This window comes from Heterocephalus glaber, unplaced genomic scaffold (assembly GCF_053883595.1).
Source record: "Heterocephalus glaber isolate CG9 unplaced genomic scaffold, H.glaber_assembly_v1.0 deba00001553, whole genome shotgun sequence".
Lineage (NCBI taxonomy): Eukaryota > Metazoa > Chordata > Mammalia > Rodentia > Bathyergidae > Heterocephalus > Heterocephalus glaber.
Genome location: NW_028258344.1, coordinates 10,598,202 through 10,620,686, shown reverse-complemented (window position 1 = coordinate 10,620,686; position 22,485 = coordinate 10,598,202). Strand labels below are relative to the sequence as shown.

At 35.6% G+C, this 22,485-nt stretch overlaps 1 protein-coding gene across 1 annotated transcript in view; it reads right to left on the bottom strand.

The window, feature by feature from the left end:
- Window positions 1-22,485, bottom strand: part of Dnajc5b (DnaJ heat shock protein family (Hsp40) member C5 beta) — a 338,000-nt gene that overhangs the window by 57,359 nt on the left and 258,156 nt on the right. The window contains exon 3 of the mRNA XM_004842119.3: window positions 6,114-6,345. The gene's annotated coding sequence lies outside the window, so the exon portion shown is untranslated. The remainder of the gene's footprint in view (window positions 1-6,113; window positions 6,346-22,485) is intronic.

The following is a 22,485-nucleotide window of genomic DNA, read 5'->3' as shown; positions in this document are numbered from 1 at the left end:
TTGACGTCAACAAAGAAACAGGAGAGAGTGCAGATGACATAAAAAAATCTGTTCACAGAAGAGATGGCAGAAAACTTCCCAAGAAGGGGAAAAGAACTTGACATACAGATAAGTGAGGCATATAGGACTCCAAATAGCCTTGATCAAAAAAAATCTACACATAAGCACATAATTGTTAAGATCCCAGAAACTCAACAGAAGAACAAAGTTCTACAAGCAGTTAGAGAAAAGAAACAAATCATATAAAAAGGAAAGCCCATCAGAATCACAGCAGACGTCTCAGTGCAAACCCTCAAGCCAAGAAGAGCTTGGAGTGATGTATTCCAAGCCCTAAAGGAAAACAGCCTCCAAGCCATATTGATGTAGCCTGCAAAACTATCTTTCAAAATTGATGGAGAAACAAGATACTTTCATGACAAAAAAGTACCTTAGGAACTGCATGAATACCAAACCAGCGCTCCAAAAATTTTAGATAATATCCCAGGAAAAGATAATGAAGATCACAACACCAGAAAGCACAGCAGAATGAATCCACTGGGTGCAACAAGAAATTAAAAGCAAAGGGGGAGAATCCAACAAACAGAAAAAGTCATCACAATGATAATTCAATATGTATTAGTTATAACCGTCAATGTTAATGGTCTCAATTCACCAGTCAAAAGAAATAGACTGGCAGAATGGGTCAAGAAGCAAAATCCAATAATATGCTGCATACACACTTAGTTCAAAATGAAACTCATAGACTGAAAATTAATGGGTGGAAAACAATACTCCATGCAACAGGAACCTGAAAAAAAGCAGGAGTAGCTATCCTCTTTTCAGATCAAGTAGATTTCAAACCAACACTGATTAAGAGTGACAAAGAAGGATAGTACATTCTTGTAAAGGGAAAAATCCAACAGGAGGAGATGACAATCATAAATATCTATGCACCAAACACTGGTGTGCCCAACTATATAAAACAAATACTAACGGACATGAAAAGTCATATATGCACTAATATAATTCTAGTTGGGGACCTCAATACCCCACTGTCACAAATAGATATATCAACTAGACAAAAATAAGTAATGAAATACTAGAACACAATCAAACTCTTGAACAAATGAACTTAACAGATGTTTAGAGAGTGTTACACCCCACAAAATCAGAGTACACATTCTTCTCAGCTGCACATGGGTCTTTCTCCAAAAAACACCACATACTCACTCATAGAATGTGTTTAAGTAAGTGCAAAGGAATTGAAATTATCTCCTGTATATTATCAGACCATAGTGCAATGAAATTGGAGACCCATAGTAAAACAAACTGCAAAAAATTCATAAACACATGGAAATTGAACAACACAGATCTGAATAATCAATGAGTCACAGAGGAAATTAAAGAAGAAATCAGACAGTTCCTTCAAATAAATGACAATGACAATACAACATATCAGAATCTATGGGACACAATGAAGGCAGTCTGGTGAGGAAAATTCATAGCAGTTAAATACTCATATTAGGAAAACAGAGTGGGCCCAATTAAACAACCTGATGCTGAACCTCAAGCTTCTAGAAAAAGAAGAGGAGGACAAACCCAAGCCCATAGAAAGGAGGAAATTGTAAAGATCAGAGCAGAAATCAGTGCAACGAAGACTAAGAACAATACAAAAAAACCAATGAAGCCAAGAGTTGGTTCTTCCAAAGAATAAAGAAAATTCACAAAACCTTAGCCAACCGTATCAGAAAAAGGAAAGAAAAGGCCCAAATCCATGCCATTAGGAATGAAAAAGGTGAAATTATAACAGACCCAGCAGAAATCCAGAGGATCATCAATACCTACTTCAAGAACATATATGCTAATAAGATGGAAAACACAGAAGAAATGGACAGATTCCTAGATACATATGAATTATCAAAGTGGAACAAAGAAGACCTAAAAATTCTAAACAACCCAATAACAACCAATGAAATTGAAAATGTAATTAAAATCTTAGCAACTAAGAAAAGCCCAGGTCCTGATAGCTTCACTGCTGAATTCTACAAGACATTTAGAGAGGAACTACTGCTGCTACTGCTTAAACTCTTCAATGAAATTTAAAGGGAAGCAACACTCCGAAATTCATTCCTAGAGGCAAGCATCACCTTGATCTCCAAAGCAGAGAAAGACCCAACTGAAAAAGAGAACTATAGGCCAATCTCACTAATGAACATAGATGCAAAAACCCTTAATAAGATACTGACAAATGGAATGCAGAAGATCATCAAGAAGATCATACACCCTGATCAAGTGGGATTCATCCCAGGGATGCAGGGATGGTTCAACATACACAAATCAATCAATGTAATACACTATATCAATAGAGCCAAGAACAAAAACCATATGATTATCTCCATAGAAGCAAAAAAAGGATTTGAGAAAATCCAACATACATTTATGATTAAAGCCTTACAAAAAATTGGAATAGATTGTCTCTACCACAATCTGATAAAAAGCCATTTATGAAAAACCAACAGCCAATATCATACTAAACGGTCAAAAACTGAAATCCTTCACACTAAAATCACGAACAAGACAAGGTTGTCCTCTATCACCACTCCTGTTCAATATAGTTTTGGAAACATTAGCCACGGCAATTAGACAAGAGAAAGAAATAAAAGGAATAAAGATAGGAAATGAAGAAGTCAAATTGTCATTATTTGCAGATGACACGATACTCTATATAGAAGACCCCAAGAACACCACGAAAAGTCTTCTAGACTTAATAACCAAATTCAGTAGAGTAGCTGGATACAACGTCAATATACAAAAATCAATAGCTTTCCTCTACACGAACAACAGATTCACTGAGAGAAAAATAGGGCAAACCCTTTCACAATAGCATAAAAAAAGAGAAATACCTAGGAATTAACCTAACAAATGAAATCAAAGACCTCTTCTCTGAAAACTATAGCACCCTGAAAAGAGAGATTGAAGAGGACATCAGAAAATGGAAAGACATCCTTTGCTCCTGGGTAGGAAGAATCAACACAGTGAAAATAGCCATTCTTCCAAAGCTGCTATATAGATCCAATGCAATCCCAATTGAAATTTCTGAAGCATACTTCATGGACCTTGAGAAAAAAATCCAAAAATTCATTTGGAACAAGAAGAGACCTAGAATAGCAAAAGCAATTCTAGGTTACAGAGACATGGCAGGGGATATCACAATCCCCAACTTGAAACTATACTAGAAAACTACTGTGAAAAAAACCAGCATGGTACTGGCAAAGAAACAGACCTGAGGACCAGTGGAACAGATTAGAAGATGCTGATACAACTCCAGACACACTCAGTCATCTCATCTTGGATAAAGGAGCCAAACATCCTCACTGGAGGAAAGATAGCCTCTTTAATAAATAGTGCTGGAAAAATTAGGTTTCAACTTGTCAAAGATTAAACCTAGACCTATATCTCTTACTATGCACTAAACTAAAATTGAAATGGATTAAACATCTAAATATTAAAATAGAAATGCTGAATTGGCTGGAACAGAGATTAGGTAGAACTCTTGAATACATCAGTATAGGAAAAGATTTTATGAACAAAACCTCAGTTGCCCATGAACTAGCACAAACAACCAACAAGTGGGATCTCTCCTTTTCAAAAAACTTCCACACAGCAAGAGAAACAACCAGCCAGCAGTGTGAAGAGACAACTCACAATGTAGGTAAAAATCTTCACTTGCTGTTCCCCAGACAAAGGTGTACTATCTAGAATCTATAAAGAACTTAAAAAGATCAGACCTCCCAAATTTAAAGACCCAATCCAAAAATGGGCTCTGAAATGAACAGACATTTCTCAAAGAAATAGAAATAGCAAATAAAGATATGAAAAAATGTTCAAAATCACTGGTCATTCAAGAGATGCAAATGAAAACAACACTGAGATCCCACCTCACTCCAGAAAGAATGGCTGCTATCATGAAATCAACCAATAACAAATGTTGATGGGGCTGTTGGGAAAGAGGAACTGTCCTCCACTGCTTGTGAGAGTGTCGACTGGTACAATCACTATGGAAATCATTATGGAGATACCTCAAAGAACTAGGACTGGAAGCCTCATTTGACCCAGCTATTCCCCTGGTCGATATCCTCCCCAAAGAATTAAAAGAATCATACACAGTGATATATGTGTACCCATGTTCATAGCAGCACAATTTGCAATAGCTAAAACTTGGAAGCAGCCCAATTGCCCATCAGTTGGAGACTGGATAAAGAAAATGTGAGTTTTTTATAAAATGGAGTACTATTCAGCCATAAAAAATGAGAAATTAGAGACATTTATAGCAAAATGATTCCACACTGAGGTGATACTGTTAAGTGAAATAAATAGGACACACATGTGTAAATATCAAATAGTTTCTCTAGTGTGAGAAACTGAAACTGTAAGTAAGGACTAAAAGGTTGTAATAGATAATGTGAAATAGGAAGAAAAGGGGCAAAGGGGAAGGGGAATTTGGAGGGGTAGGGGAATGGAAAGAAGGGAATGGAATTAATATGAGAAAATGAAAACAAAGTCTTCGTAAATAGAGAGGGATGGAGAGGTTGAAGGGAGGGCAGGGGAAGGGGGAAAAATAAGAACCAAGAGAGATTATGTAAAGGTGCAAATTTCCAATGATGAATGTAACTGTATTGTATACCTAAAATGTACCAATGATTAAAATGAATAATTGATAATGCAAAATGGGAAGAAAATGTCCAAAGGGGTAGGGGAATTGGGAGGCATAGGGGAAAGGAAAGAAGGGAAAGAAAAAATTGTGAGAAATGGAAAAAATGGAAACAAAATCTTTGTAAATAAGGAAGGGTGGAGGGCATGAAGGGAGGGCAGAGAATGGGGAAAAAACAAGAACCAAGATGCATCATGTAAAGGTACAAGTTCCCAATGATAAATGTAAATGTATTGTATACCAAAAAGTACCCATAAAATAATTTAAGGAAAAAAGAGAAGATTATAAGTTTGCTTTGTGCATCAAGCCAAAACAACATACTTTTCTGTCTCTTTGATGAGCTAGAAACAAGACTCCTCATATATTATTGATTTAGATGACATTTAGTCTCAGAATCTATAGAGTAATATGTTGAAACCCTTAATGTACAAAAATATATTATGCCCTGAGACATACTAGCTACAGAGTAGTACACAAGATATACTAAAAACTCTTCCTAAACAATTTTAAATAAATAATGGAACCATAACTGTATTTAAGTCCTTATATAAAATACAATTAATATGAATTCTTTTATGAAGTCTTTTGAATTCTAATATTCCTATGCAAAAGTCAATTCTTCATTATTTGTTCATAGTCCCTCATGTATAAGCTACCCAATTTGGGAGGGTTCCATGTAAAGTCATTAAATAATTTAGTTTTAATCACCTGTTACATAATACTTAGTCTTCTGAGCTTAAAATTACTTTTTAACTGCATTATAATGCCATTAATATCATAATTTCTTAAAACATTGACCACTGTACAGTCACTACCCAATCATGTGCAGTTCACCTGTTTCTGGGTAATTGTTATTGAAAGAATGTGCAGAGCCCTGATGATGATAAGCATTGACTCAAAATAATATGTTTTCAAAATTCTAATCCTAGGAGTCCTAAGAGTAGTGTTCTACATTTTTCATGTTCAGATAAAATTTTCCTTTAAAAATGAAAGAAGCTTCCCCTATATCTACCATGTGAATTTTGAAAAGTGGAAAAAAAATCAAAATGTTTTTTCAGCAGGGTCCCTTCATGACCAAGAAAATGGATGTGGAGAATGAATATTAGCTCATTAAACACAGCAAACACAGTTTCATGGCTGGGGAAACTGCGGGAAACCAACATACTGTACTATTTTGTTATTACTTCTATGATTCCTCCATAGAAATCTACTTAGAGCAAAATCTTCATAATCAAAATCATGTATCTATAAGCTAAACATGCATCCAAAACGGCAATCCTGTTTTTAAAAGTAACTATACTTTTTAGTATGATTACTTATTTGCTATTTGAAAATAATTTTCCCTTCATTGCATTAGTGTTTATAATATAGTCAGCAACTGAAAATGGGGCAATTCAGAAATGTTACAAATAACCCACAGTACCTGTTCCTGTGACTTCAATTCTGTTTTCAAACACGCAATTTACTGTTTTCAACTGGTCTGGAACTAGATGTGTGAAGAAATAAAAGGAAGCAATGACGAAACTTGTTCCATACTTGTTCCACTATTTCAAAGCAAAAGGCTGCTCTTTCCATCATTCCCAGGCTAAGGTAAGCAGGTTAATGGAGTCAGGTTACTTTTCATTTGTTACTCTCATCACCAATTGGTTATCCCTCTGGAAAACATAACAAAGAGAGAATAAAACATGCATGACCACATAGTTTACTATTACAAGGCATCCAGTGATACGAAAATAAGTTCCACATCCACTTTTCATCCTTTGTCAGCTGGTGCTTGGCTTAATCGGCACTACTACGGAAGTGCCCCCAGTGCTTCCAGCAGGACTTTACATTAAGAAAACGTGTTAATCTCCTGGCCTACAGAGTGGGTTCTTTCAAATTGCATTCTCTTTTCAGTTGAAGGCTAATATATTAATCAGTTCATTCAAAATTGCTTGAAAGACCACATAACCTTAATAAAAGGGAAAATTTAATTGCTTGCTACTCTTCACCTGCACATTTTACCCTAATTTTGGCTAAGAGGCACAAAGTCACAGTTTAACCTCTTGTTAAAACAATGCCCAAGCTCTGTTATAAAGAGTCACAAGAGATAGCACAGCTCCCAACACAGAGGAGGTGAGCCAATCCCAGTACCCAGGAGGAGGCTCCTGGACTGTCATAGCACTTCTCCCAGCTCCTGGACTGCCACAGCACCGCTCCCAGTGCTCCCAGAGGAGGAGAGCACCACCAGCACCACCCCACTGTTGAAATGAGAAGACATGTAAACAAGTCTCAAAACCAGACTTCCAGATCACCTACAGCAACCCCAAAGGGAAACAAGATGGAACAATCTGATACTCAACCACGTGGACTCCCTGAACTGGCAACAAAAGAAGATCTGGAAAAAATGAAATCAGAAATAATTTCTCACATAACAGCACAGATTGTGCCCATAGTGCAAGACATGATTAATAAATCTAGAGAGGACACAGATGAAAAAAATAGAGAAGCTGAGGAACATGAAGGAATCCCAATATAGGAAACAAATGGAATCCATAAAACAGATGCAAACAGATTTTCAGGAGATTAAAAACTCCATTGACAGCTTACCCAGCAGAATGAGCCAATGTGAGGACAGAATTTCAGATATAGAAGATAGGATTGCAATTAGTGACCAGGAAAAGAAAACTTTCTTTAAAATTGTAAGGGATCATGAGAAGTCAATCCAGCAACCATTAGACAATTCAAAGAAGAATAACATAATACTGATGGGAGTCAAGGAAGAAACAGGAGAGAGTGCAGATGACATTAAAAAAAGCTTCCCATGAAATTGATGGCAGAAAACTTCCCAAGCAGGGGAAAAGAACTTGACATACAGATAAGTGAGGCATACTCCAACTAGCCTTGATCAAAAAAAACTACAATAGGCATATAATAGTTAAGATTCCAGAAACTCAACAGAAGAACAAAATTCTACAAAAAGTTAGAGAATAAAAACAAATCACATACAAAGGAAAGCCCACCAGAATCATAGCAGATTTCTCAATGCAAACCCTCAAGGCAAAAAGAGCTTGGAGTGACATATTTCAAGGCATAAAGGAAAATAGGCTCCAAGCCAGATTGATGTACCCTGCAAAACTATCTGTCAAAATTGGTGGAGAAATAAGATACTTTGATGACAAAGAGCACCTTAGGAACTTCATGAATACCAAACCAGCACTCCAAAAAATTTTAGATAGTATCCTAGGAAAAGACAATGAAGATCACAACCCCAGGAGGCCCAGCAGGATGAATCCATTGGGTGCAACAAGAAATTAAAAGCAAAGGGGAAGAATCCAACAAACAGAAAAAGTCATCACCATGATAAGTCAATATGTATCAGTTATAGCCATCAATTTTAATGGTCTCAATTCCCCAATCAAAAGAAATAGACTGGCAGAATGGCTCAAGAAGATCTGACAATATGCTCCATACAAGAAACACACTTAATATAAAAAGAAACTCATAGACTGAAAGTTAAAGGGTGGAAAACAATACTCCACATGACAGGACCCCCCAAAAAAGCAGGAGTAGCTATCCTCTTCACAAATCAAGTGGATTTCAAACCAAAATCTGAAACACTTCTGGTCCCAAGAATTTCAGATAAGGCATAGTCAACTTGTACGTACAATCTATTGTGAACATGTGTTTTCATTCCTCTTAAATAAAAACTTAAGAACAGAACTGTTGGTTCTTAACAGTAATACAAGTAATTTCTATGTTGTTTTCCAAAATGGTTTTATCATTTTACATTCACATTAGCAGTATTCGAAAGTTCTAAATGGTTCACACCTAAGCTGACATCTGTTCTTTTAGAACTTTTAACTTCATCTCCCTAATGAGTGTATAATATGATCTTGTATTGCACTGATTAGTATTTTTATTCTAGTGTTGCACACCTTTCCTTGTGCTATTTATCATCTTCTTGTGTCTACTTTTTAATTGGATTGTCTATTAATGAGCTCTAAGTATTCTTTATATATTCTGGCCATAGGTTGTATGTATTATAAATATGGTCTGTTTAAGGACTACTTTTCATTTTCTTAACGATGTCATTTAAGGTTCTCAATTTTGATGGAATCTCATTTATCAATTTTTTCTTTTATACATCATGTTTTTTGTATCCTAGGGAATTCTTGCCTACCCTAAATTCATGAACATTTTCCCTTATAATTTCTAGTTAAAGTTTTATAATTTTAGTCTTTCATATTTAGGTTCGTAGATCCTTTCAAGTTATCTTTATGTATGGAAATAAGGGGTTGAAGTTAATTTTTTACATGCAGATAACAGGTGTTCTAGTACCATGTGCTAAAAACACTACCTTTTCCTCTACTCTTGAGTTGAGTTTATGTTCTATAAAATGTTGATGTTAAATAATCTTTCAAAACTCAGTGGACTATATATGTGTGGTTCTATTTCCAGATTTTCTGTTTTATTCCAATGATCTATGTCTTTCCTTACACGAGCACTGCCTTGATTACTGTGACATTAAAGGAAGTCTTAAAATTAGGTGATAAAGGCCAGGGATTTAGCTCTGTGATTCCGCCGCCTGCCTCACAAGTGCAAGGACACCAGTTCAATCCCCAGTACAAAAAAAAAAAAAAAAATTAGGAAATAAATATCTTCCAACACTTTTTTTTCTTTTTACCTTTCTAGGTTCTTTGTACTCCTACATAACTTTCAAATTGCAATAAATAATTCTTCATTTATAGCAAGTATACATAGACCTGAATTTTTATATATACCTTGTGTTTTCTAATCCTGCTAAATTCAAATACAAGTTCTAGGGGCTCCTAGAGATTTCTTAGTAGTTTCTCTGTAGATGATCATTTCATCTACATATAAAGATTTTACTACTAGCTTGCCAATTCTATCTTAATTGTGTCATTTTATTGCCAGACTAGTTTGGTTTGGGCTTATGTTTCAAAGTTTAATGGAAAGATGAAGAGTAGGCATATCTGCCCTTCTTCCCCACCTTAGGGAGAAAGCATTGTATCTTCTCCATTCATATAAGGCATTTTTGCTGGAAGTATGGAGTACATGTCTTATCTGTTGAGAAGGTCCTGCTCTACTTCTAGACTCCTGATATCTTTTACCATGAACAGCTGTAGAATTTAGTCCAATACTTTTTCTCCAGCTAGTGACAGGATCATATGGCTTTTTCCTTTCCTCTGTTTAAATGATGACTTTTGGGGGTGGATCTTCCAACACTGAACCAACATTGCAATTCCTATAATAAAACCAATTTCTACATACTGCCAGATATGACTTCTAATAGTTTGCATTGTTAAACAAATTTTTATCTATGTTCATACTTTTTTCTTTTATTATCTTTATTCAGTTTTAGTACTAGCACAATGTTGTTTTCCTAAAATGAGGGGAGAATTGTTCCTTCTTTTTTCTGCTTTAAATGTTTGATATAATTCATCAGTTAAAATGTATATGAGCCTGTTGTTTTCATATAGGTAGATTTTTCAAGCTAGGAATATACTGTCCTTAATAGGTGCTATTCAAATTTTATATTTCCTCCAGAGTCAGTTTCATTAATTTGTCTTCCAAGGTACGTCTTAGAAGTTTTCAAATTTATTTCAAAACAGATTTTTGAAATATGCTTTCTATATCCTCTTAAATTCTACAAAATCTGTGATAATGTCTTCTAGATCTCGATATTGTAATTTCAAAAATGTGTAATTGATATTGTATAATAGGAAGAAAAGGTATAAAGGAGTAGGGGAAGTGGGAGGGGTAGGGCAAAGGAAAGAAGGGAAAAGAAAAAATATGAGAAAAGGAAAAAAAATGGAAACAAAGTCTTTACAAATAGCAAAGGGTGGAGGGGATGAAGGGAGGACAGGGGAAGGGGAAAAAAATAAGAGCCAAGATACATCATGTAAAGGTACAAGATCCCAAGGATGAATGTAACTGTATTTTACACCCAAAATATACCAATAAACTTAATGGAAAAAAATAAAAAATAAAAAAAGGTGATGGTAGAAAACTTCCCAAGCAGGAAAAAGAACTTGACATACAGATAACTGAGGCATATGAGACTCCAACTAACCTTGATTAAAAAAATCTACACATAGGGATATAATAGTTAAGATTCCAGAAACCCAACAGAAGAACAAAACCCTACAAGCAGTTAGAGAAAAGAAACAAATCACATACAAAGGAAAGCCCATCAGAATCACAGCAGATTTCTCAATGCAAACCCTCAAGGCAAGAAGAGCTTGGAGTGATGTATTCCAAGCCCTTAAAGGAAAACAGCTTCCAACCCAGATTGATGTACCTTGCAAAACTATCTTTCAAAATTGGTGGAGAAATAAGATACTTTGATGACAAAGAACACCTTAGGAACTGCATGAATACCAAACCAGCACTCCAAAAAATTTTAGACAGTATCCTAGGCACAGACAATGAGGATCACAACCCCAGGAAGCACAGCAGAATGAATCCATTGGGTGTGACATGAAATTAAATGCAAAGGGGGAGAACCCAACAAAAAGAAAAAGTCATGACAATGATAAGTCAACATGTATCAGTTATAACCATTAATTTTAATGGCCTCAATTCACCAATCAAAAGAAATACATTGGCAGAATGGGTCAAGAAGCAAGATCCAACCATATGGTGCATAGAAGAAACACACTTAAGTCAAAAGAAACGCATAGAGTGAAAGTTAAAGGGTGGGAAACAATACTCCATGTGATAGAAACTCGAAAGAAAACAGGAGTAGCTATCCTCTTTGCAGATCAAGTGGATTTCATACCAACACTGATTAAGAGAGACAAAGAAGGATACCATATCCTTGCAAAGGGAACAATCCAAGAGGAAAAGATGACAATCATAAATATATATACACCTAACACTAGTGCATCCAACTATACAAAACAAATACTAACGGATATGAAAAATCAAATAAGCACTAATACAATAGTGGTGGAGAACCTCAATACCCCTCTGTCACAAATAGATAGAACAACTAGACAAAAAATAAGCAACAAAATACTAGAACTCAATCAAAATCTTGAACAAATGAACTTAACAGATATTTACAGAGTGTTCTACCCCACAAAATCAGAATACACATTCTTTTCAGCTGCACATGGGTTGTTCTCCAAAATAGACCACATACTCACTCATAGAACATGTTTAAGTAACTGCAAAGGAACTGAAGTTATCCCCTCTATATTGTGAGACCATAGTGCGATGAAATTGGAAATCAATAGCAAAAGAAACCACAAGAATTTAATAAACAGGGGATTTAGCTCAGTGGTTCAGCCACTTGCCTCATAAGTGCAAGGTCCAGAGTTTGATCCCCAGTAGCCCTCCCCAAAAAAGAATTTTATAAACACATGGAAATTGAACAACACACTTCTGAACAAACAATGGATCATGAGGAAAGTAAAGAAGAAATCAGACAGGTCCTACAATTAAATGACAATAACAATACAACATATTGGAATCGATGGGACACAATGAAAGCAGTCTTACGAGGGAAATTCATAGCAGTGAATACTCAAATTAGGAAAACAGAGCAAGCCCAATTAAACAACCTGATGCTGAACCTCAAGTTTCTAGAAAAAGAAGACCAGGACAAACCCAAAGCTCATACAAGGAAGGAAATTATAAAGATCAGAGCAGAAATCAATCCAATGGAGACTAAGAGAACAATACAAAAAAAATCAATGAAGCCAAGAGTTGGTTCTTTGAAATAAAAAACAAAATTGACAAGCCCTTAGCCAACCTTATCAAAAAAAGGAAAGAAAAGGACCAAATCCATACAATTAGGAATGAAAGCAGTGAAATTACAATGGAACCAGCAGAAATCCAGAGGATCATTAATACCTACTTTGAGAACCTATATGCCAATGAGATGGAAAACACAAAAGAAATGGACAGATTCCTAGATACATATGAATTACCAAAGTTGAATGGAGAAGACCTAAAAATTCTAAACAACCAAATACAAATTAAGGAAATTGAAAACATAATTAAAATCTTACCATCTAAGAAAAGCCCGAGTCCTGATAGCTACACTGCTGAATTCTACAAGACATTTAGAGAGGAAGTACTGCCACTACTTTTAAACTCTTCTATGAAATTGAAAGAGAACCAATACTCCCAAATTCATTCCTGGAAGCAAGCATTACCTTGATCCCCAAAGCAGAGAAAGACCCAACCAAAAGAGAGAACTACAGGCCAATCTCACTAATGAACATAGATGCAAAAGTCCTTAATAAGATACTGGCAAATAGAATGCAGAAGATCATCAAGCAGATCATACACCCTGACCAAGTGGGATTCATTCCAGGGATGCAGGAATGGTTCAACATATGCAAATCAATAAATGTAATACACTTTATCAATAGAGCCAAAGACAAAAACCATATGATCTTCTCAATAGATGCAGAAAAAGCATTTGACAAAATTCAACATGCATTTATGGTAAAAACCCTACAGAAAATTGGAATACATGCTCCTTACCTCAATCTGATAAAAGCCATCTTTGAAAAACCAACAGCCAATATCATATTAAATGGTCAAAAACTGAAATCCTTCACACTAAAATCAGAAACAAGACAAGGATGTCCACCATCACCACTCCTGCTCAATATAGTTTTGGAAACAGTAGCCACAGCAATTAGAGAAGAGAAAGAAATAAAAGGAATAAAGATAGGAAGTGAAGAAGTCAAATTGTCATTATTTGCTGATGACATGATACTCTATATAGAAGACCCCAAGAACTTCACCGAAAGTCTTCTAGACTTAATAACCAAATTCAGTAAAGTAGTTGGATACAAGGTCAATGCACAAAAATTAATAGCTTTCCTCTACACAAACAACAGACTCACTGAGACAGAAATAGGGCAAACAATTCCTTTCACAATAGCATCCAACAAACTGAAATACCTAGGAATCAACCTAACAAAAGAAATCAAAGACCCTTCTCTGAAAACCATAGCACTCTGAAAAGAAAGATTGAAGAGGACATCAGCAAATGGAAAGACATCCCTTGCTCCTGGGTAGGAAGCATAGTGAAAATAGCCATACTTCCAAAACTGCTATATAGATTCAATGCAATCCCAATTGCAATTCCAGCAGCATACTTCATGGTCCTTAAGAAAACAGTCCAAAAATTCATTTGGAACAAGAAGAGACCTAGAATAGCAAAAGCAGTTCTAGGCAACAGAGACAGGCAGGGAGTATCACAACCCCCAACTTGAAACTATACTACAAAGCTACTGTGATAAAAACAGCATGGAACTGGCAAAGAAACAGACCTGAAGACCAGTGGACCAGATTAGAAGATGCAGAAACAACTCCAGACACACTCAGTTACCTCATCTTGGACAAAGGAGCCAAACACCCTCACTAGAGGAAAGATAGCCTCTTTAATAAATGGTGCTGGAAAAAATTGGGTTTCAACTTGCCAATGATTAAGACTAGACTTGTATCTCTCACCATGTACTAAACTAAAATTGAAATGGATTAAAGAGCTACATATTAAAACAAATGCTGAACCAGCTGGAACAGAGGTTTGGTAGAACTCTGGAAGACATTGGTGTAGGAAAAGATTTTATGAACAAAACCTCAGTTGAACTAGCACAAACAATCAACAAGTGGGATCTCTTCTTATTAAAAAGCTTTTGCACAGTAAAAGAAACCACCACCAGTGTGAAGAGACAACCCACAATGTGGAAAAATATTTTCACCTGCTGTTGCTCAGACAAAGGTGTACTGTCTAGAATCTATAAAGAACTTTAAAAAAATCAGACTCCCAAATTTAAAGACACAGTCTAAAAATGGGCATCTGAAATGAACAGACATTTCTCAGACAAAGAACTAGAAATAACAAATAAACATATGAAAAAATGTTCAACATCACTGGTCATTTGAGAGATGCAAATGAAAGCAATGCTGAGATTCCACCTCACCCCAGAAAGAATGGCTGCCATCATTAAACCAACCAATTACAAATTCTGGCATGGCTGTGAAGAAAGAGGAACACTGCTCCACTGTTGGTGGGGGTGTAGAGTGGTGTAACCACTTTGGAAATCAGTATGCAGATACTTCAAAGAACTAGGACTGGAAGTCCCATTTGACCCAGCTATTCCCCTGCTGAGTATCTTCCCCAAAGAATTAAAAGAATCATACCGCAGTGATATATGTGCACCTGTGTTCATAGTAGCACAATTTGTAATAGCTAAAACTTGGAAGCAGCCCAATTGCCCATCAACTGGAGACTGGATTAAGAAAATGTGACTTTGTTATAAAATGGAGTACTAGTCAGCCATAAAAAATAAAAAATTAGAAACATTTATAGCTAAATGTATGCACATTGAGGCGATACTCTTAAGTGAAATAAATAGGACATGAGTGTAAATAGTGAATAGTTTCTCTAGTATGAGAAACTGAAAGTGTAAACAAGGATTAAAAGGTATAATAGACAATGTGAAATAGGAAGAAAAGGGGCAAAGGGGTAGGGGAAGTGGGAGGGGTAGGGGAAAGGAAAGAAGGGAATGGAGTTAATATGAGAAAATAAAAAAAAAAGAGAATAAAGTCTTTGTAAATAGAGAGGGATGGAGGGGTTGAAGGGAGGGCAGGGGTATGGGGAAAAAAGGAACCAAGATGGATTATGTAAAGGTGCAAATTTCCAATGATGAATGTCCTTATATTGTATACCTATAATGTACCAATAAAATTAATTTTGAAAATATGGACATGCATGTATCCTTGTAATATGATGACTTTAACTCCTTTCAATGATGCCTATAGTGGGGATCACTCGTTCAAATGGAATTTTTATTTTTAATTTTTTGAGGAATCTCCACACTGTTTTCCATAGTGGTTGTACTAATTTACTCTCCCACCAACAATATAGAAGAGTTCCTTTTCCTCCACATCCTCACCAGCATTTGTTATCTTTTGATACTTTGATGATGGCCACTCTTTCTGAGCAAATGGTATCTCAATGTAGTTTTAATTTGCTTTTCTCTAATGGCCAGTGATGCTGAATTTTTTTCATGTGTTTATTGGATATTTGTACATCTTCTAAGAAATGTCTATTCATTTTCAGTTGCCCATTTTTTGATTGAGTCTTAAGGGGGTCTAAGATCACACTGCAATAAAACTCGAAATCAATATTAAAAACCACAAACAGAAAGCCAGAGAGAGGCTTGAGTCCAAGCTCCAAGAGAGAATGTCCCAGATCATGAGAAAAGAGGCAGAACATCAAGGAAAGAACTTGCCCAAAGCTGATAAGAAGGCCATGATCCAGCATTTCCAGGAGAAAGTGGAATCTCTGGAATAGGAAGCAGCTGGGATTAGAGACAGCAGCTGGTGTAGACACACATGGCCAGAGTGGAAGCTATGCTCAATGGCTGCCACTGCCTGGCCCTGGAAAACTATATCACTGCCCTGAAGGCCATGCCATATATTCAACATGCTGAAAGCAGTGTTTGAAGTTGGATAGCAAAACCACTGCTTCATTACCCATTAGTGTTCATTTATTGAACAATGTGGAAAGAAACAAACTTTTCTGTTTTAGTAATTACTTATTACTGCCTTTTGACCACTATGCTATAACACAAGTAGATGTCTGAACTACTGAATTACTGAATTATTGAATCAGTAATGTATTTTCTTTCTTTAAGTGTTTGTCTCTACACTACATTATTAATAAGTTTTGGGCACTGTAAAGAATTTAGCTGTATCAAAGTAGTGCATGAATAAATTTTCTCTTGATTATCACATGCATAGCCCCTTAGCCAATTGTATATTATTCTTGTGGTTTGCTATCCAATTATGTTCTACTTGCAATATGCTTTGAAAATCGATGGAGGATGCTTCATGTGAATGTGGGAGTTTAGGTGCTTCTCTTGCCTAAATATTCTTTTCCTGATCACTATGCATTTTAAAGTTAAACATTTTAAGTATTCCAAATGATTTAGAGATTTTTTTTCCATTATTGTACTTTACTGTACAGATTGCTGTTCCTATATTTGTGATATAGGAATGAAGAAGATATATTTATTTTTGTGCTTGTTTTATATGCACACACTAGGAATTAAAAATTTGATTTTTTTGGTCAAAAAAGAATCTTTGGATCTTTGATTAAAAAATAAATCCCTGTTCATTGTAAGCACTTTTATGAGTAGGGGGAAGAGAGGGTATTGCTCAAATTATCAAGAATTCTTCAAAAAAATTTCTGTAGCATGATTGTACAGAATCTTTGCTTATGCCATGATAGCTTTCTACACTGTACATAAATACATTTTAAAAATAAACCACAGAAACTATGCAAACGTATGAAAATTAAACAATGCACTCTTGAATAATCAATGGGTCACAGAAGAAATTAAGAAATAAGACAGATCCTAGAATTAAATGATACTAATACAACATACCAGAACTTATGGGACACAATGAAAGCAGTCTTATGAGGTACATTTATGGCTGTGAATGCCTACATCTGAAAAACAGAACAAGCCCAGATAAACATTATGATGCATCTCAAGGTCCTAGAAAATCAAGAAAAATCCAAAGCCAGAGCTTGTACAAGGAAGGAAATTATAAAGATTAGAGCAGAAATCAATGAAATGGAGACTAAAAAAGCACAAATAATCAACAAATTGAAGAGCTGGTTCTTTGAAAGAATAAACAAAATAGACAAATTCTTAACTAATCTTATTTTAAAAAGAGTAAAGACACAAATCAATGCAATTTGAAACGAAACAGGCAAAATCACAATGGATACCACCAAAATCCACAAAATTATTAGCAACTACTTTACAAACCCGTATGCCAAAAAAATTTGAGAACTCTTAAGAAATGGTGATATTCCTAGATACATATGAATTACCAAAACAGAACTAAGAAGACTTAGAAATCTTGACTAATCCAATAACTAGCAATGAAATGGAGGCAGTAATTTAAAAACTACCAATAAAGAAAAGCCCAGGACCTGATGGATTCCCTGTCAAATTCTACAAGAACTTCAGGGAAGAGCCTGAAACTCTTTAATGAAATCAAGTGGGAAGGAGAACTCCCAAAATCATTCTTGGAAGTTAGCATTACCCTGACCCCAAAACCAGTTGTTGAACCAACCATAAAAAAGAACTACAAGCCCATCTTTCTAATGAATATAGATGCAAAAATCTTCAACAAGACACAGTGGTACCTCAGTTCAACTTAATTTGTTCCATGATTCTGGGGAAGATGGACACAGTTGTGTTTATCACCTGATGCAGAGTTCAAGAAGGGAAGCCAAATTTTGCTGACAACTTCTGTTTGTGAACTGACATATTACAGTACTGGTAAACAGGATGTGAGAAATCATCAAAAAGATTGACCAAGTGTGTTTTCTCCCAAGGATGCAAGGATGGCTCAACATATACAAATCAATAAAGGTAATTCATCACCTAAAACAGAAACAAGGACAAAAATCACATGATCATATCAATAGATGCAGAAAAAGCCTTTGACAAAATCCAACATCGATTCATGATAAAAACCCTGAAGAAAATAGTTATAGAATGACCTTATCTCAATACGATAAAAACTACTTCTGACCAACTCACTGCCAACATCATATTAAATGGGGAAAAACTGAAAGCTTTTCCTCTAAAATCAGAAACAAGACAAGGATATCCACCATCACCTCTCCTGCTCAACATAGTTCTCAAAATATTAGCCACAGCAATCAGGTAAGAAAAAGAAATAAAGGGGAATAAAAGGAATAAGAAAGAAGTAAAAAATATCATTATTTGCAGATGACATGATCCTCTACTTACAAGACCCCAAAAATTTCACCAAAAGACTCTTAGAATTAAAAACCAAATTCATCAATGTAACAGGATACAAAATAAACACACAAAAATCAATGGTGTTCCTATACACTAATAATGAACTCACTGAGAAATTAGGAAAATAATACCATTCATAATAGCATAAAGAAAAATTAAATACTTAGGAATGACCCTAACCAAGGAAGTGAAAGAAATGAAAATTACATTACTCTGAAAAAGAAAATCGAGGAGAACATCAGAAAATGGAAAGATATCCCATTTCTGGATAAGCAGAATCAATATAATGAAAATGGCTATCCTTCCAAAACTCATAACAGATTTAACACAATCTCAATCAAAATATCAAAAGCATTTCCACAGATCTAGAGAAAACAATTCTAAAATTCACATGAAACCAGAAGAGACCCAGAATAACAAAAGCAATCTTGCGAAGCAAAAGTAGGAGATATCACAGTCCCAGAGTTGAAGTTATAATATAAAGCTACTGTGATTAAAACAGCACAGTACTGGCACAAAAACAAGCATGTGGCTCAATGGAACAGAATAGAGGAAGCAGACACAATCCCAGAAGCATTTAGCTATTTGATATTTGACAAAAGGGCAAAAGAATACACTGGAGGAAAGATACCCTCTTTAATAAATAGTGCTGAGAAAATTGGATATCCACATGAAGAAGATTGAGTTTAGACTCATATATCTCACCACATCCTAAGCTAAAATCAAAATGAATCAAAGATCTAAATGTTAAAACAGAAACAATCTGCTGGAAGATAAGATAAAACTCTTGAAGACATAGGCATAGGCAAGAACTTTCTGAACAGATCCCCAGAGGCACAAGAAATAATACATAGAATCAACAAATGGGATCATATCTAATAAAAAAAAAACCTTCTACACAGCAAAGGAAACTAGAAACAGAGTGAAGAAACAACTTACAGATGGCAAAAATAACTTTTCCAGTTGTTCATTGGACAGAGGACAAACATCCAGAATTCTGAAAGTCCCTTTTTAACAGGGTTTTGATTGCAAACAGAAATTATCTGCACATTTTCATCTGAATGTAGCCAAGCAGCCTAAAAAAGCAGGTGTACACAGAAATCTACATACAGTAATTTTCAGTCCTATTTAGTGGTGGTTTAAATAGAACTGGCCTGAAAATATATAATCATCTTAACTCTCAATGAACCTCCTTTCAAATCTAGCCTATGTAAAAGATCTATATTTTAAAAAGGAGGAAATTCTAGAGTTGCTCTTAAGATTAATAGTTGTATTTATATTACACTTGATATTTCATAAGTGCTTTCAGAAGTCATATACATATTTGATACTTGATGCATATTTAAGAAAGAGATAATGAGTTAAGTAGTCATTCAACTTCTCCCAAGCATAAATATCAATCAAGAGAGGCTAAAAGCCAGAACTGGAATCCAAGTGCTCTGCCAAAAAATTGTTCTTCCATATCTATGTTAAATAAAAAAGAGATAGAATTGAGCAAGAGAATTATAAGTGACAAGGGCAATTTCTTCTTACTGGTGCTGATGGACAAGACTTCCCACACACCCCAGCAATGATCATTGCAATGAGAAGTGATTCAGTCATTTGCCTATCTTTTGGGTCCACTGCACCAAGCATAACATGCCCTTGCACAAATCCCTAATGCCCACAGATCTTTGCAGTGGTGCATTCAGACTTGCTCACTGAGATAATGGCAATGATCTGGTACTCTATTTTATAGGTAGATATTCTTCTTTCATCGTGTCAAGTTTTTTTTCAAGTGAATGTTCAGGGCTCATTAAATTTCAAAAAATTTATTAAACAGTTTTTTTTGTTAAATTCTTTTATTGGTACATTTTAGGTATACAATGCAATTACATTTCTCATTGGGAATTGTACCTTTACATAATGCATCTTGGTTCTTAATTTTTCCCCATTCCTAGCCCTCCCTTCATCCCCTCCACTCTTCCCTATTTACAAAGACTTTATTTCCATTTTTTCCATTTCTCATCATTTTTCCTTTCTCTTCTTTCCTTTCCCCTGCCCCTCCCACTATCCCTACCCCTTGGACCTTTTCTTCCTATTTTGCATTATTGATTATTCATTCTAATCATTGGTACATTTTAGGTATACAATATAATGACATTCATCATTGGAAATTTGCACCTTTACATAATCTCTTTTGGTTCTTACTTTTCACCCTTGCCCAGCCCTCCCTTCAACCCCTCCATTCCTCCCTATTTACAAAGATTTTGTTCCTATTTTTCCATTTTCTCATATTAGTCCCATTCCCTTCTATCCTTTCCCCTATCCCTCCCACTTCCTTCCCCTTTGCCCTTTTTCTTCCTATTTCACATTACCTATTATATATTTTAGTCCTTATATACACTTTCACTTTCTCACAGTAGAGAAACTATTCGGTATTTATACATGTATGTCCTATTTATTTCACTTAAGAGTATTGCCTCAATGTGCATCCACTTAGCTATAAATGTTTCCAATTTCTCATTTTTTATGGTTGTGTAGTACTCCATTTTATTTTTAAAAAAACAACATTTTCTTTATCCAGTCTCCAATTGATGGGCATTTGGGCTGTTTCCAAGTTTTAGCTATCACAAACTGTGCTGCTATGAACATGGGTACACATATACCACTGTGGTATGATTCTTTTAATCCTTTGGGGAAGATCCCCAGGAGTGGAATAGCTGGGGTCAAATGGGACTTCCAGTCCTAGTTCTCTAAGGTATCTCCATACTGATTTCCTCAGTGCTTGCACCAGTCTACACTCCCACCAGCAGTGAAGCAGGGTTCCTCCTTCCCCACAGCCCCACCAGCATTAGTGATTGGTTGATTTCATGATAACAGCCATTCTTTCTGGAGTGAGGTGGAATATCAGCATTGTTTCATTTGCATCTCTCGAATGACCAGTGATGTTGAACATTTTTTCATGTATTTATTTGTTATTTCTACTTCTTTGTCTGAGAAATGTCTGTTCATTTCAGATGCCCATTTTCAGATTGGGTCTTTAAATTTGGGAGGTCTGATCTTTTTAAGATCTTTATAGATTCGAGATAGTAGACCTTTGTCTGAGGAAGAGCAGGTGAGGATTTTTTCCCACATTGTGGGTTGTCTTTTCACACTGCTGGTGGTTTCTCTTGCTGTGCAGAAGCCTTTTAATAAGAAGAGATCCCACTTGTTGATTGTTTGTGCTAGTTCACGGGCAACTGAGGTTTTGTTCATAAAATCTTTTCCTACACTGATGTCTCCAAGGGTTCTACCTAACCTCTGTTCCAACTGGTTCAGAGTTTCTATTTTAATATTTAGATCTTTAATCCATTTTGATTTTAGTTTAGTGCATGGTGAGAGATATAGGCCTAGTTTTAATCTTCAGAAAGTTGAAGCTCAATTTTTCCAGCACCATTTATTAAAGAGGCTATCTTTCCTCCAGTGAGGGTGTTTGGCTCCTTTATCGAAGATGAGATGGCTCAGTGTGTCTGGCGTTGTTTCTGCATCTTCTAATCTGTTTCACTGGTCCTCAGGTCTGTTTCTTTACCAGTACCATGCTGATTTTATCACAGTAGCTTTGTATTAGAGTTGCAGGTTGGGGATTGTGATACCCCCTACCATGTCTTTGTTACCTAGAATTGCTTTTGCTATTCTGGATCTCTTCTTGCTCCAAATGAATATTTGTATTGTTTTCTCAAGGTCCATGAAGTATGCTGCTGGGATCTCAATTGGAATTGCATTAATTCTCCATAGCAGTTTTGGAAGTATGGCCATTTTCACTATATTAATCCTTCCTACCCAGGAGCAGGGGATGTCTGTCCATTTTCTGATATCATCTTCAATCTCTCTTTTCAGAGTGCTATAGTTTTCAGAGAAGAGGTCTTTGATTTCCTTCGTTAGGTTGATTCCTAGGTATTTCAGTTTTTTGGATCCTATTGTGAAAGGGAATATTTGCCCTATTTCTGTCTC